Consider the following 15,000-nt stretch of genomic DNA (forward strand, 5'->3'; position numbering starts at 1 on the left):
TGTACTTTAGGTGCATAACCCATTTGGATAGGATCACCTTATTGGCCCCTGTACAGTGTACCCTAGGTACCCAGGGCATAGGTGTACCCTAGGCCTACCAGGGGCTGCAGCATGTATTGTGCCACCCCTGGCCTGGCCTTCCATTTTGACACAACTGGCTGATCACTCAGCTGGGGCAAGGTCGTGTAATCACCCCTTGCTTAGGTGTAGTATTCCTATACCTAACTTACATATAGACACATGTGTACCTATCAGTCACTCCTATGGCAGGCCTTGACAATCCTGGAGGCAGAGTGCTTGGTAACATGTGAGATGGTGCTCTAGCATGAGCTGAGCCTGTCTGCAGCTTTCGGAACCATGTCCTTATAGCTGTTCTATGATATAGCCTACCATATACTCTTAAAGTGCCTTATAATCTTAGACGGTTATGGTAACTATGGTTTGGCTTTATCAAAGCATGTCGTGTAAGGTGTCTAACACTCGGGAATAATACCCCCATGCCATTTCTGGACATGAGAATATTATTCCCCCCTTCTAGAGGGAAAGACATGTTAAAATCATACTTCAACTGTTAGCCTCTGACCAAAGCCTCAGCATCACAAAATGGATGCTGCTGCCACGACACAAGTCTGACCTCCTGCTGCTGGGAGGGATCCCAGCCAGGGAGGCCTGGACAATAGGTTTCCTGCTTGGGGAGGTGCTAGCACCTCCCCAGACAGCCTTTAGTGTATTGGGGCAGGGTGGGCTGAAAGGAATGAGACATGCCTGGGGCACACAAGGTGTTCCTTGCATAGTCCAGTTCAAACCGGCGCTGGGGCACTCCAGCCCCAGCTCTGGCGCGAAACTGGACAAAGGGAAGTGGGTGTAACCACCCCCTCCCAGGTCCCACCCATAAGGCGTGACCTAGCAGGTATCCCAGCCCCCCAGATTAGTATAAGAGTGGGAGTTGGGCCTCAAGACTTTAGATTATCCTGAACCTGCAAAACTGAACAGAAACTCTGGACCTTCGACATTCGACGAAAGAAGAAGACTGAAGAATCTCCCTTGTAGCCAAGGAGTGGCTACCCTGTGCAAACAGGCACCATCAAGTGACTACCCTTTGCTTTGTGAAACGTTCGACGAGGAACCGACTGCAGAGCCCGACCAGAGCCTTGATTTCCAGACTTCTCCGACCCTCATCCACATCTGCAGCAGAGCTGAGATCCGTGGAGGCGACGAGCGACGTGGGACCGGCTACCTGGGAAAAGTGGCTAGTAACTTACAGCGCAGCTTCTGAGGTACCCTCGAAGTTGTGCACCGGGGATTGAGAAGCCCCAACCCCAAGCACCATCTGCACCGAAGACCAGCCCCCCACACTCCACGAGTCCTGCGTGGGGCCCTTCAGCATTTTCCTGCTTGCCGCGTCTGTCCGGTTGCTTGCCCGCTGGCTAGTGGCCTTTGTGACGACGCTCCCTAAAATCTTCTGCGCTGGTTTGGCTCCTCCAGACTGGCTCCCGCTTCTCTGCAAAGAAGAAGCACCCCAGACCTTCCTGGTCTGCACCAGAAGCAAGTCCCTTGTTCTTCGTGGGTTCCGCTTGCCAAGGCTTGGTGAGTCCTAGTCCAACTTCGACGCCGCCGACAGCAAGAGCCTTCGTGGGACAGCTCGCCTCCTGGTCCTGGTCGTCCTCGACGCTTCCTGGTCCTCCTGGCTCCAGCGACAAGCTTCACCTTCCCCTGCAACTCTTCACGACATCGCCTGGTTCCTTCCTGGTTCCACGTGGTCACTGGCTAGTGACCTTGACTCTGTCCCCTCTGCTTGCAGGTTTCTTCTCTTCTTGATCCCAGGCTTGGGATCCACCGGACACTCTCCCCTGACTGCCTGTCAGCATCTTTCTTCAGGCATCCATAGGAGTCGACGACGAAAACGACGCATCTTCACCCCTATGCACCCGCAGCCTGTGGGCTAGGTAACTTGGGTACTCCGGTGCTCATCAGGATAGTGACTATCCTAGTGTCTAGTTTTCAAGTCTCAACTTCCTAGCTACTCCGGAAGTGTCCTAAATCTATCTATTTCTAAACTGTAACATTGCTATTGACTTTTACGCATTACGCGTGAGTGTTTCCACTCTGCACACGAATCCCGTGGGCCTCCCACTCCCTAACTAACGCTAGTGTAGTGTAGCCCCAGCGATTCCCTAGGCCTAGGCCTATTCTATTTCCGTGACAGTGGTTCTTATACCACTTATTTAGTATATGGTTTGCGTGGCCCCTAGGGCCTAACTGTATTACTTACCTGTGTGACTTACTGTATGCATTAATAAGACTGTGTTGTACTTACCTCTAAACTCATAAAGAGTGCTGAGGGTTTGCTTAGAATAAATACACTTTATTTTATATATATATATCTGTTGTGGTGTCCTTTCATTTGGTATTCAAGGGATTATATATGGTATCACAGCTGGCTTCACATGCCATTCAGAGTTTAGCCTAAGACTGCTCTTGTCCATGCTACCACTAGGATAGCTGGTCTATAAGGTTGACTTTACAACCAATCACCATAAGGGTATTTGGACTGATATAAGGTGTACACTATAACTAGTGACATCATACATCAGGCCAACTTCTCACATTGGTGAGCAGCGGTTGGGATCTGAGCTTGCTGTTGTAATACCATTGTAATCTTGAGATACTAAATTGAAAGATCACACAGATATTGTCTAGGTACATATAACATAGATTATTATACTTAAGTCCTACTGGACTTTGTAGTTGTAGGTTGAAGGGAATAACACACCCTGACTACAACTACTAGAAAGGTTTAGTAGATACAACTAGTGTAGGTAGGTGCACACACCACACCCTCACTAGATCATGCCTCTGGGAGGAGATCAAGTAGATGCTCTCTCAGGAGGGGCAGGTCTGCAGAAGACCCCCTCTAGGTATGATACCTTAACATTCCAGGAGATGAGACAATTGTGTACCTCCAGAGGAATAAAACAGGGTGCAAACCCTACCCTCCTTCAGTTAAGACAACTCCTAGAGGAGTATGATGCTCAGAGGGCATCACAGGAAGGTGCCCTAGGCGCAGAGGAGGGTCTACCCACCACAGAGGAGTCAGATGGGCCTTCAGATGGGGAGGTAGACAGCCAGAGCCAAGTAAGGAGACTTAGCCAGGCTAACTTAAGTTTACATGGGAGTTTGCATGGGGTCCCCCCATACAGACCCACAAGTAGACATTCACAGAGAAGCAGGAGGGACAGATCCCCTTCAAGGGAATCCATCCACTCCCATGTCTCTAACACCTCTAATGCTTCCTCTCACAGGGGAATGACTTCACCTGAGAGAAAGGAGCATGCAGCCAGAATGAGGGAGGCTAATCTGAGGATTCAGAGGGAAGAACTTGCCCTTGCCAAAGAGAAGCTTGCTCTGGCTAGAGAACAAAAGTTAAGTGGGTTAGAACCCACTGGTGGCAGCAACATTCCTAGAGATAGAGACAGGCACTATGATAATAGAAACCTGAGCAAGATTGTCCCTCCCTACAAGTGTGGGGATGACATCCACAAATGGATAACTGCTTTGGAGAGAGCTTGCAAAGTACAGCAGGTACCCCAAAGTCAGTGGGCAGCTATCTTGTGGCTCTCCTTCTCTGAGAAAGGAAGAGACAAGCTCCTCACAGTTAGTGATGAGGATGCAGATAATTACACTGTCCTGAAGAGTGCTCTGATTGATGGGTTTGGCCTAACCACTGAACAATACAGGTTGTTGTTCAGGGATACCCAGAAGACACAGACTCAGGACTGGACTGACTTTGTAGATTGTGCCACTAAGGCTCTGGAAGGCTGGCTATTGGGAAGTAAGGTTAAGGACTATACAGGATTGTATAATTTGATCATGAGAGAACAAATACTTAACAACTGTCAAAACCAGCTATTGCATCAACACCTGATTGATTCTGATCTGACTTCTCCCCAAGAATTGGGAAAGAAGGCAGATAGATGGGTCAGGACTAGAGTTAAGCAGAAAAACCAGAACCAGGGCGGTGATCAGAAAAAGGCAGACCAGAAGGGTAATGAGCAGAAACAAAAAGACCAGAAGTCTTCACCAGGCCCCCAAAAGGCTCAGGGGGAGGGTGGTTCCAAAAAGGATAAGAAGAAAGAAGGCCAAAAGAAACCATGGTGCAACTATTGTAAGTCTACCTCACATTGGTTTAGTGAGTGCACCAAAAAGGATAAGCCCCCAGCCACCATTGCCCCTAAGGCAACTGTACCCCCTAGTTCAGCTGTAAGTGGTGGTTCCCAGCAAAAGGGTGTAGTAGGGTTAACCCTGGGAACTGAGGAGGATTCTGGCCTAGTCAGAGTGCCTACTCAGGCTGTCCTGATCTGTGATGGGGACTTAGCTTTGTCCTCTACTGTAGGCCCCAGTAACCTGGGCAAGTACAGACAGACACCTTTTATCAACCAAAGAATGGCTCAGGCCTACAGGGACACTGGGGCTAGTGTCACAATGGTGACACCTGCTTTTGTGGACCCTGGACAGATCATACTAGGTGAGAATTACCTAGTGACCAACGCTAGCAATGCCACTACCTCCCATAGTGTGGCTATTGTTAACTTCTCCTGGGGAGGGGTAACTGGCCTCAAGAAAGTTGTTGTTAGTTCAGACCTTCCTGTAGAGTGTTTACTGGGCAATGATCTTGAAACTTCAGTTTGGTCTGAAGTGGAGTATAGGACCCATGCAGAAATGCTGGGGATAGATGCACATGTCCTTGCTGTGACCAGGTCACAGGCCAAAAAGTGCAACACTGAACAAGTGCTGGATCCTGAAACTATGGACCAGTCACAATCCAAGAGAAAGAGCAGTAGGGTTAAGGCTGTGCCTTCCCCCCTGCCTCAGGTGGTGGATCAGCCCTCCCAGGAGGATGGTTCTGAGAGCCCTGAAGGAACTGTCCTAGAAGAACTTGAACCTGATCAGGTTGAGTTTCTTGGGACAGGGGGACCTTCCAGGGCAGATCTGAGGCAGGCTCAATTAGACTGCCCCTCTCTTGAACCCCTCAGACAGCTGGCTGCTGCTGAGGCTGCAGGGAATGCTCAAGGTACCCATAGAGTGTATTGGGATGAAGGGCTACTGTACTCAGAGGCTAGAGACCCCAAGCCTGGTGCATCCAGGAGGTTGGTCATACCACTGAAGTTCAGAGGCTTCCTTCTAACCTTGGCCCATGATATTCCCCTTGCAGGACATTTAGGCCAGAACAAGACTTGGGACAGGCTTGTCCCTCACTTTCACTGGCCCCATATGTCAGAAGATACTAAGGAGTTTTGTCGCTCCTGTGTCACCTGCCAAGCCAGTGGCAAATCAGGTGGCACCACAAAGGCCCCCCTCATACCACTACCTGTGGTGGGGGTCCCCTTTGAAAGAGTGGGCATAGATATTGTAGGACCAATGGACCCACAAACAGCATCTGGGCACAGATTCATACTGGTGATAGTGGACCATGCCACCAGGTACCCAGAAGCAATTCCCCTGAGGACCACAACAGCTCCTGTTGTGGCAAGGGCCCTGCTTGGAGTATTCTCCAGAGTGGGCTTTCCAAAGGAGGTCATTTCTGACAGAGGTGCCAACTTTATGTCAGGATACTTGACTGCAATGTGGAAGGAGTGTGGTGTTAACTATAAGTTCACCACACCCTATCACCCACAGTGCAATGGGCTTGTTGAGAGATTCAACAAGACCCTAAAGGGAATGATAAAAGGATTACCAGACAAGCTTAGGCGAAGATGGGACATCCTTTTACCCTGCCTTCTGTTTGCTTACAGAGAGGTCCCACAAAAGGGGGTTGGCTACAGCCCTTTTGAGCTTTTGTTTGGGCATCCTGTAAGAGGACCCCTGTGTTTGGTGAAGGAAGGATGGGAGAGACCTCTCAGACAACCCAAACTAGACATAGTGGATTATGTACTTGGTCTCCGCTCCAGGATGGCAGAGTATATGAAGAAGGCTTCTAAAAACCTTGAGGCAAGCCAAGAACTCCAAAAAGCTTGGCATGACCAAAAGGCTGTACTGACTGTTTACCAGCCAGGACAGAAAGTGTGGGTGTTGGAGCCAGTGGCCCCAGCAGCACTCCAAGACAAATGGTCTGGACCCCACACTATTGTTGAGAAAAAGGGAGAAGTCACCTACTTGGTGGACCTTGGGACTCCCAGAAGCCCCCACAGGGTGCTTCATGTCAACAGATTGAAGGCATATGTTGACAGGGCAGACATGGGGCTACTCATGGCTACAGATGAGGGGCAGGAGGAAGAGAGTGACCCTCTCCCAGACCTGTTGACTCAGAACCCTGATGATGGCTCAGTTGATGGTGTGGTCTTTTCTGACAGCCTCACTGTCCATCAGCAACAGGACTGCAGACAAGTTCTGCAGGCCTACAGACATATGTTCTCTCTGACCCCAAGTCAGACAAACTGGTGCACCCATGAGGTGGACACTGGTGACAGTCTGCCTGTGAAGAGTAAAATCTACAGGCAACCTGACCATGTCAGGGACTGCATAAAAGTTGAGGTACAAAAGATGTTGGAGCTGGGAGTCATTGAACCTTCAGAGAGCCCTTGGGCTAGTCCTGTAGTCCTTGTGCCAAAACCTCACACCCAAGATGGTAAGAGAGAGATGAGGTTTTGCGTGGATTACAGAGGTCTCAATGCTGTCACTAGGACAGATGCCCACCCAATACCTAGGGCAGATGAGCTCATTGACAGACTGGCAGCTGCTAAGTTTTTGAGCACATTTGACCTAACAGCAGGCTACTGGCAAATCAGACTAGCTGAGAGTGCAAAGGCCAAAACTGCTTTCTCGACCCCAGGAGGACATTATCAATTTGTGGTAATGCCCTTTGGTTTGAAGAATGCACCTGCCACTTTCCAAAGGCTGGTGAATCAAGTCCTTACGGGGTTGGATGATTATTGTGCAGCTTATCTTGATGATATTGCTGTCTTTAGCTCCACCTGGGAGGATCACCTGGTCCACCTGAGGAATGTTTTAGAGGCCCTGCAAAAGGCAGGCCTCACTATCAAGGCCACTAAGTGCCAGATAGGGCAGAGCAAGGTTGTATACCTGGGCCACCTAGTTGGTGGGGGTCAGGTTCAACCACTGGAGAGCAAGATCCAGACCATAAAGGACTGGGCTCCTCCAACTACCCAGACTCAGGTCAGAGCTTTCTTGGGCCTGTCTGGGTACTACAGAAAGTTTGTTAAGAACTATGGGTCCATAGTGACACCACTTAATGACTTGACCTCCAAGAAGATGCCAAAGAAAGTTCAGTGGACAGCAAGCTGTCAAAAAGCATTTGATGACCTGAAGCAGGCCATGTGCAGTGCACCTATTCTGAAAAGTCCAGACTACTCCAAAGAGTTCATTGTCCAGACAGATGCTTCTGAGTTAGGTGTGGGAGCTGTTCTTTCACAACTGAATGTAGATGGTCAAGACCAGCCCATTGCTTTTATAAGTAGAAGGCTGACCCCTAGAGAGAAACGTTGGTCAGCTATTGAGAGGGAGGCCTTTGCTGTGGTTTGGGCCCTGAAGAAGCTGAGGCCATACTTGTTTGGCACTCACTTCAAGATTCAGACAGACCATAAGCCCCTCTTGTGGCTAAATCAGATGAAGGGTGAAAATCCCAAACTTCTTAGGTGGTCCATTTCCCTACAGGGGATGGACTTCACAGTGGAACATAGACCTGGGACTGACCATGCCAATGCAGATGGACTCTCCAGATATTTCCACTTAGAACATGAAGACTCAACTGGTCAAGGTTAGTTTAATGTCCCTAAGTTTGGGGGGGGGTTGTGTAGGAGAGTAGGGTCTGCTTTCTATGTTCACCCCCACTTTTTGCTTTTGCTTTACTGGTTTACGACTTAGATGTGGCTGTGGGCCTGCTAATCAGACCCACCGCCCTGCTGTTCTCTCTCTAAATTACTACTATGTACTTTAGGTGCATAACCCATTTGGATAGGATCACCTTATTGGCCCCTGTACAGTGTACCCTAGGTACCCAGGGCATAGGTGTACCCTAGGCCTACCAGGGGCTGCAGCATGTATTGTGCCACCCCTGGCCTGGCCTTCCATTTTGACACAACTGGCTGATCACTCAGCTGGGGCAAGGTCGTGTAATCACCCCTTGCTTAGGTGTAGTATTCCTATACCTAACTTACATATAGACACATGTGTACCTATCAGTCACTCCTATGGCAGGCCTTGACAATCCTGGAGGCAGAGTGCTTGGTAACATGTGAGATGGTGCTCTAGCATGAGCTGAGCCTGTCTGCAGCTTTCGGAACCATGTCCTTATAGCTGTTCTATGATATAGCCTACCATATACTCTTAAAGTGCCTTATAATCTTAGACGGTTATGGTAACTATGGTTTGGCTTTATCAAAGCATGTCGTGTAAGGTGTCTAACACTCGGGAATAATACCCCCATGCCATTTCTGGACATGAGAATATTATTCCCCCCTTCTAGAGGGAAAGACATGTTAAAATCATACTTCAACTGTTAGCCTCTGACCAAAGCCTCAGCATCACAAAATGGATGCTGCTGCCACGACACAAGTCTGACCTCCTGCTGCTGGGAGGGATCCCAGCCAGGGAGGCCTGGACAATAGGTTTCCTGCTTGGGGAGGTGCTAGCACCTCCCCAGACAGCCTTTAGTGTATTGGGGCAGGGTGGGCTGAAAGGAATGAGACATGCCTGGGGCACACAAGGTGTTCCTTGCATAGTCCAGTTCAAACCGGCGCTGGGGCACTCCAGCCCCAGCTCTGGCGCGAAACTGGACAAAGGGAAGTGGGTGTAACCACCCCCTCCCAGGTCCCACCCATAAGGCGTGACCTAGCAGGTATCCCAGCCCCCCAGATTAGTATAAGAGTGGGAGTTGGGCCTCAAGACTTTAGATTATCCTGAACCTGCAAAACTGAACAGAAACTCTGGACCTTCGACATTCGACGAAAGAAGAAGACTGAAGAATCTCCCTTGTAGCCAAGGAGTGGCTACCCTGTGCAAACAGGCACCATCAAGTGACTACCCTTTGCTTTGTGAAACGTTCGACGAGGAACCGACTGCAGAGCCCGACCAGAGCCTTGATTTCCAGACTTCTCCGACCCTCATCCACATCTGCAGCAGAGCTGAGATCCGTGGAGGCGACGAGCGACGTGGGACCGGCTACCTGGGAAAAGTGGCTAGTAACTTACAGCGCAGCTTCTGAGGTACCCTCGAAGTTGTGCACCGGGGATTGAGAAGCCCCAACCCCAAGCACCATCTGCACCGAAGACCAGCCCCCCACACTCCACGAGTCCTGCGTGGGGCCCTTCAGCATTTTCCTGCTTGCCGCGTCTGTCCGGTTGCTTGCCCGCTGGCTAGTGGCCTTTGTGACGACGCTCCCTAAAATCTTCTGCGCTGGTTTGGCTCCTCCAGACTGGCTCCCGCTTCTCTGCAAAGAAGAAGCACCCCAGACCTTCCTGGTCTGCACCAGAAGCAAGTCCCTTGTTCTTCGTGGGTTCCGCTTGCCAAGGCTTGGTGAGTCCTAGTCCAACTTCGACGCCGCCGACAGCAAGAGCCTTCGTGGGACAGCTCGCCTCCTGGTCCTGGTCGTCCTCGACGCTTCCTGGTCCTCCTGGCTCCAGCGACAAGCTTCACCTTCCCCTGCAACTCTTCACGACATCGCCTGGTTCCTTCCTGGTTCCACGTGGTCACTGGCTAGTGACCTTGACTCTGTCCCCTCTGCTTGCAGGTTTCTTCTCTTCTTGATCCCAGGCTTGGGATCCACCGGACACTCTCCCCTGACTGCCTGTCAGCATCTTTCTTCAGGCATCCATAGGAGTCGACGACGAAAACGACGCATCTTCACCCCTATGCACCCGCAGCCTGTGGGCTAGGTAACTTGGGTACTCCGGTGCTCATCAGGATAGTGACTATCCTAGTGTCTAGTTTTCAAGTCTCAACTTCCTAGCTACTCCGGAAGTGTCCTAAATCTATCTATTTCTAAACTGTAACATTGCTATTGACTTTTACGCATTACGCGTGAGTGTTTCCACTCTGCACACGAATCCCGTGGGCCTCCCACTCCCTAACTAACGCTAGTGTAGTGTAGCCCCAGCGATTCCCTAGGCCTAGGCCTATTCTATTTCCGTGACAGTGGTTCTTATACCACTTATTTAGTATATGGTTTGCGTGGCCCCTAGGGCCTAACTGTATTACTTACCTGTGTGACTTACTGTATGCATTAATAAGACTGTGTTGTACTTACCTCTAAACTCATAAAGAGTGCTGAGGGTTTGCTTAGAATAAATACACTTTATTTTATATATATATATCTGTTGTGGTGTCCTTTCATTTGGTATTCAAGGGATTATATATGGTATCACAGCTGGCTTCACATGCCATTCAGAGTTTAGCCTAAGACTGCTCTTGTCCATGCTACCACTAGGATAGCTGGTCTATAAGGTTGACTTTACAACCAATCACCATAAGGGTATTTGGACTGATATAAGGTGTACACTATAACTAGTGACATCATACATCAGGCCAACTTCTCACACCCACGTCCTGCGGCCTGCCAAGTGTCCATCTGCCCGGGACAAGGGACCCTGGTGCAGAGCCCTGGAGCCCTGCAAGGGCAGGCGGGAGCCCTACCGCTATGGCTCGGTGTGGGCAGCTGGGAGTCCTTCCGGTCCCGGCCATCTGGTCGCACCTTTCCCTCGGCCATCTGGTCGCGCGCAATGCTTTCCAATGGGGCGACCAGATGGCCGGGCCGGCCTGGAAGTCCCGATGAGGGTCCATTCGCCTCGCGGATCCCAGCCAGGGCTCCAGGAGGCCGGGCGCGTCCGCGCCTAGGGTCCCCTCCGTCACTCGGAGCGCGAGGGTTACAAGAAAGGTGGGTAGCCTTCCTCCGGATTAGTAGGGGCAGGGTATGCCGGGACACCCCTCCTGGGGATTGCGGTTCTCAGGCGGGGACCAGATGGGCCAAGCCCGGACGACACTTCCCCGGGGCGTCGGGTGCTTCCTCCTCCAGCCTGCGGCGAGGCAAAGTGCCCAGGACGGGCTCCATGGGTCTCCCGGGCGTCCCCCGAGGCCTGCAGCCCCAAAGCCCTGCAGACCCTGGAGCCCTTCAGCACGGAGCCCTGGAGCCCTGCAGGCCCGGAACCCTAGCAGGCCCAGGGCCCTGCAGCCCCGGAGCCCTGCAGGCCCGGAGCCCTGCAGCCCCGGAGCCCTGCAGGCCCAGAGCCCTGCAGCCCCAGAGCCCTGCAGCCCCGGAGCCCTGCAGCCCCGGAGCCCTGCAGGCCCGGAGCCCTGCAGCCCCGGAGCCCTGCAGGCCCAGAGCCCTGCAGCCCCGGAGCCCTGCAGCCCCGGAGCCCTGCAGCCCCGGAGCCCTGCAGGCCCAGAGCCCTGCAGCCCCGGAGCCCTGCAGCCCCGGAGCCCTGCAGCCACGGAGCCCTGCAGCCACGGAGCCCTGCGTGGGCAGGCGGGAACCCTACCGCTATGGCTCGGGCAGACGGGAGCCCTTTCAGTTGCCGGCCACCTGGTAGCGCCTTTCCCCTCGGCCATCTGGTCGCGCGCAATGCTTTCCAATGGGGCGACCAGATGGCCGGGCCGGCCTGGAAGTCCCGATGAGGGTCCATTCGCCTCCCGGATCCCAGCCAGGGCTCCGGGAGGCCGGGCGCGTCCACGCCTAGGGTCCCCTCCGTCACTTGCAGCGCGCGGGTTACAAGAAAGGGGGGTATCCTTCCTCCGGATTATTAGGGGCAGGGTATGCCGGAACACCCATGCTGGGGCTGTGCGGTTCATTGCCGGGGACCAGATGGGCTACGCCCGGGCAACATCCTCCCAGGCCTCCGGGGCTTCCCTCCTCCGGGCCGCGGCATGGCAAAGTGCCCAGGGACGGGCTCCACGGGTCCCGGGCAGTCCTCCCCCGGGCGCCCAGGCCCCGAGAGCTCCGGTGGACCTCCCCGTGCCCGAGGCCAACCCGGGAAGCAGAGTCCCCCCCGAGCCCTTGGTGTGAGGGTGGGCAGGCGGGAGCCCTACCGCTATGGCTCGGGCAGACGGGAGCCCTTTCAGTTGCCGGCCATCCGGTCGCTCCTTTCCCCTCGGCCATCTGGTCGCGCGCAATGCTTTCCAATGGGGCGACCAGATGGCCGGGCCGGCCTGGAAGTCCCGATGAGGGTCCATTCGCCTCCCGGATCCCAGCCAGGGCTCCGGGAGGCCGGGCGCGTCCACGCCTAGGGTCCCCTCCGTCACTTGCAGCGCGCGGGTTACAAGAAAGGGGGGTATCCTTCCTCCGGATTATTAGGGGCAGGGTATGCCGGAACACCCATGCTGGGGCTGTGCGGTTCATTGCCGGGGACCAGATGGGCTACGCCCGGGCAACATCCTCCCAGGCCTCCGGGGCTTCCCTCCTCCGGGCCGCGGCATGGCAAAGTGCCCAGGGACGGGCTCCACGGGTCCCGGGCAGTCCTCCCCCGGGCGCCCAGGCCCCGAGAGCTCCGGTGGACCTCCCCGTGCCCGAGGCCAACCCGGGAAGCAGAGTCCCCCCCGAGCCCTTGGTGTGAGGGTGGGCAGGCGGGAGCCCTACCGCTATGGCTCGGGCAGACGGGAGCCCTTTCAGTTGCCGGCCATCCGGTCGCTCCTTTCCCCTCGGCCATCTGGTCGCGCGCAATGCTTTCCAATGGGGCGACCAGATGGCCGGGCCGGCCTGGAAGTCCCGATGAGGGTCCATTCGCCTCCCGGATCCCAGCCAGGGCTCCAGGAGGCCGGGCGCGTCCGCGCCTAGGGTCCCCTCCGTCACTCGCAGCGCGCGGGTTACAAGAAAGGAGGGTATCCTTCCTCCGGATTAGTAGGGGCAGGGTATGCCGAAACACCCATGCCGGGGCTGTGCGGTTCATTGCCGGGGACCAGATGGGCTACGCCCGGGCAACATCCTCCCAGGTCCCCGGGGCTTCCCTCCTCTGGGCCGCGGCATGGCAAAGTGCCCAGGGACGGGCTCCACGGGTCCCGGGCAGTCCTCCCCCGGGTACGCCCAGGCCCCGAGAGCTCCGGTGGTCCTCCCCGTGCCTGAGGCCCAGCCGGGAAGCAGAGTCCCCACCCCGAGCCCCTGGTGGGTGGGCAGGCGGGAGTCCTTTCAGTTGCCGGCCACCTGGTGGCTCCTTTCCCCTCGGCCATCTGGTCGCGCGCAATGCTTTCCAATGGGGCGACCAGATGGCCCGGCCAGGCCTGGAAGTCCCGATGAGGGTCCATTTGCCTCTCGGATCCCAGCCGGGGCTCCAGGAGGCCGGGTGCGTTCGCCCCTAGGGTCCCCTCCGTCACTCGGAGCGCGCGGGTTTCAAGAACGGGGGGTAGCCTTCCTCCGGATTACTAGGGACAGGGTACTCTGGGACCCCTCTCGGTCCTCAGCCGGCAACTGGGTCCTGCCGTGTGGCAGGGTGGCCGGAGGGCCTTCCCCTGCGCCTGTGGGCCCGGGAGCCCCGGATGGGTCCAGGGGCCCGGCCGGGCCCCGGGTCGGGGTCTCCGGCCCCGGGTGCCGTCCCCCGGCCTGCGGCACCGCCAAAGGCCCGGGACGGGGTTCCGTTGTGGCCGGGGTGCTTTCCGTGGCTGGATTGGGTTCAGGAGCTCCGGCCGGGCCCCGGGGAGGGCGGCCTCCCCGCCCCGGTCTCCGTCCCGGGTCCTGCCGCGTGGCAGGGTGCCCGGGGAGGGGTCCGGAGGGCCCGGGGAGGCTTCCCCTGCACCTGCGGTCCTTGGAGCCCCGGCTGGGTCCAGGGGCCCGGCCGGGCCCCGGGTCGGGGTCTCCGGCCCCGGGCGCCGTCCCCCGGCCTGCGGCACTGCCAAAGGCCCGGGACGGGGTTCCGTTGCGGCCGGGGTGCCTCCCGTGGCTGCATTGGGTTCAGGAGCTCCGGCCGGGCCCCTGGGGGTCTCGGGGAGGGCAGGCTCCCCACCCCGGTCTCCGTCCCGGGTCCTGCCGCGTGGCAGGGTGCCCGGGGAGGGGACCGGAGGGCCCCGGGAGGCTTCCCCTGCGCCTGCGGTCCCCGGAGCCCCGGCTGGTTCCAGGGGCCCGGCCGGGCCCCGGGATTAAGGCCTTCGGCCCCGGGCCCAGTCCCCCGGCCTGCGGCACTGCCAAAGGCCCGGGACGGGGTTCCGTTGGGGCCGGGGAGCCTCCCCTCGCTCGTCTGGGTCCTGGAGCTCCGGCCGGGCCCCTGGGGGCCCCGGGGAGGGCGGCCTCCCCACCCCGGCTCCGTCCCGGGTCCTGCCGCGTGGCAGGGTGCCCGGGGAGGGTTCCAGAGGGCCCGGGGAGGCTTCCCCTGCGCCTGCGGTCCCCGGAGCCCCGGCTGGGTCCAGGGGCCCGGCCGGGCCCCGGGTGGGGGTCTCCGGCCCCGGGCCCCGTCCCCCGGCCTGCGGCACTGCCAAAGGCCCGGGACGGGGTTCCGTTGGGGCCGGGGAGCCTCCCCTCGCTCGTCTGGGTTCCGGGGCCCCGGGGAGGGCGGCCTCCCCGCCCCGGGCTCCGTCCCGGGTCCTGCCGCGCGGCGGGGTACCCGGGGCGGGGTCCGGAGGGCCCGGGGAGGCTTCCCCTTCCCTTTTGCCTTTCCCCTCGGCCATCTGGTCGCGCCTGTCCCCTCGGCCATCTGGTCGCGCACGTCCCTTCGGCCATCTGGTCGCGCAGGCCCCTTCGGCCATCTGGTCGCGCCCAATGCTTTCCTATGGGGCGACCAGATGGCCGAGCTCGCCTGGAAGTCTCGATGAGGGTCCATTTGCCTCCCGGATCCCAGCGAGGGCTCCAGGAGGTCGGGTACATTCGCGCCGAGGGTCCCCTCTGTCACCTCGTGCGCACGGATTACAAGAAAGGGGGGTAATTTTCCTCCGGATTACTAGGGAGAGGGTCAGTCAGACCAAAGTGATGTTTGGCGATACTGAATCAGGGGAAGGCAGACCCGGGGCACGCCCGCCGGGGCCCCCAGGGGCCTGGGTACGCTCCTGCCTCTCAGCCCCTTCCCGATGGTC

This window comes from Triturus cristatus, unplaced genomic scaffold, assembly GCF_964204655.1.
Source record: "Triturus cristatus unplaced genomic scaffold, aTriCri1.1 SCAFFOLD_305, whole genome shotgun sequence".
Lineage (NCBI taxonomy): Eukaryota > Metazoa > Chordata > Amphibia > Caudata > Salamandridae > Triturus > Triturus cristatus.